The sequence below is a fragment of the Saccopteryx bilineata genome, chromosome 3 (genome assembly GCF_036850765.1).
Source record: "Saccopteryx bilineata isolate mSacBil1 chromosome 3, mSacBil1_pri_phased_curated, whole genome shotgun sequence".
Taxonomy (NCBI): Eukaryota; Metazoa; Chordata; class Mammalia; order Chiroptera; family Emballonuridae; genus Saccopteryx; species Saccopteryx bilineata.
In genome coordinates this window covers 276,650,093-276,652,003 of record NC_089492.1, presented here as the reverse complement: position 1 = coordinate 276,652,003, position 1,911 = coordinate 276,650,093, and the positions used below count along the sequence as shown (strand labels likewise).

The window sequence follows — 1,911 nt, the reverse complement described above, 5'->3', positions numbered from 1 at the left end:
AAAAAGAATGGTGCTGCATTTATATCCTTCACTTGTGTTGCCTCAATTTGATTTACCATCATGATGGTACGATCGTGAACAGTTCTTGCCAACAGAGGCATGTCTTTTATTTGTTTGATTATCTTGTCTTTATCCGAAAAGTCGTCAAAAAGTTCATTGGCAACATCAAGCATGAATGTTTTGGCAAACTCCCCATCTGTGAATGGCTTTCCATTTCTCACAATTGCTAAAGCACCAGCAAAGCTAGCCAAATTCCAGTCACCTTGTTGGGTCCAAACACGGAGTTGATGCTGACTAGCTTGCACTCTGCACAGTAGGTCTTGACATGCTTTCTTCCTGCTGTCCCCCCTGGATATTTCGATGTAAATGTAGTATGGCATGTGTTGAAGTGCCACTTTATATTTGACCGTTTCATCAATGCAATTTTATCATTGCATACTAGACACACTGCAGAACCTGCTCTCTCCACAAAAGCAAATTCCTCTGTCCATTCCTGCTGAAAAGTACGATACTCCTCATCTTTTTTTCTTTTAGCCATCTTCTTTGTCAAAATGGTTTCTGCAATTAGCAAGCTGACTACTTGATTAAAAAGAGGAAAGTTTACTTCCTGACCTCACAACAACCTGGTACGTTACACATTATCCAATAAAAATTTGGTGTTGTCTCAGAGGACAGCTGTGATTGGCTCCAGCCACCCGCAACCATGAACATGACCGGTAGGAAATGAATGGATTGTAATACATGAGAATGTTTTATATTTTTAATGTTATTATTTTTATTAAAGATTTGTCTGCGAGCCAGATGCAGCCATCAAAAGAGCCACATCTGCTCGCGAGCCATAGGTTCCCGACCCCTGCCTTAGGGATGCAGCAGTAGCTATAACAGCAGGAACATTCTTCTAAAAGCTGATGAAAATGAAAACTGGTTTCCTGTGGCCATGCAGTGGGTGAAGCGTTGACCTGGAGCACTCTGGTCGCCAGTTCCAGGCCCCAGGCTTGCCTGGTCAAGGCACAGATGAGAAGCAATTACTGTAAGTTGATGCTTCCTGTTTCCCCCCTTCTCTCTCTCTCTTTCTCCTCTCTCTAAAAATTAATAAATAAAATTTTTATTAAAAAAATGAAAGCAGGTAAAGTAAAACTGGCTTAAAATAGTTTTAAAAGTTATTAAAATAGTAGCACTTGTGGGGTTTTTTTTTTTTTTGTATTTTTCTGAAGCTGGAAACAGGGAGAGACAGTCAGACAGACTCCCACATGCGCCCAACCAGGATCCACCCAGTACGCCCACCAGGGGGCAATGCTCTGCCCATCCGGGTCGTCGCTCTGTCATGACCAGAGCCACTGTAGCGCCTGGGGCAGAGGCCAAGGAGCCATCCCCAGCGCCCAGGCCATCTTTGCTCCAATGGAGCCTCTGCTGCGGGAGGGGAAGAGAGAGACAGAGCGGAAGGAAAGGGGGAGGGGTGGAGAAGCAGATGGGCGCTTCTCCTGTGTGCCCTGGCCAGGAATCGAACCCAGGACTTCTGCACGCCAGGCCGACGCTCTACCACTGAGCCAACCGGCCAGGGCCAGCACTTGTGTTTTTGTTTAATTTGTGGGCAAAGGCTACACACAGGTGGGAAAAATAAATCTTTTCTTACAACCCAGAACTCATTATTCTGTATGAGCTATTTTTTTTTTTTAACAGAGAGAGTCAGATAGATAGGGACAGACAGACAGGAACGAAGAGAGATGAGAAGCATCAATCATCAGTTTTTCATTGCGACACCTTAGTTCATTGATTGCTTTCTCATATGTGCCTTGACCCGTGGCCCTTCAGCAGATCGAGTTAACCCATTGCTCGAATCAGCGACCTTGGGCTCAAGCTGGTGAGCTTTTTGCTCAAACCAGATGAGCCCGTGCACAAGCCGGCGACCTT

General features: G+C 45.1%; 1 non-coding gene across 1 annotated transcript; it reads left to right on the top strand.

The window, feature by feature from the left end:
* Positions 1–1,563: 1,563 nt before the first annotated feature.
* Positions 1,564–1,687, top strand: LOC136332427 (small nucleolar RNA SNORA40). Its single transcript, XR_010730691.1, has one exon. It is a non-coding gene; the product is annotated as a small nucleolar RNA SNORA40 (small nucleolar RNA).
* Positions 1,688–1,911: the final 224 nt, after the last annotated feature.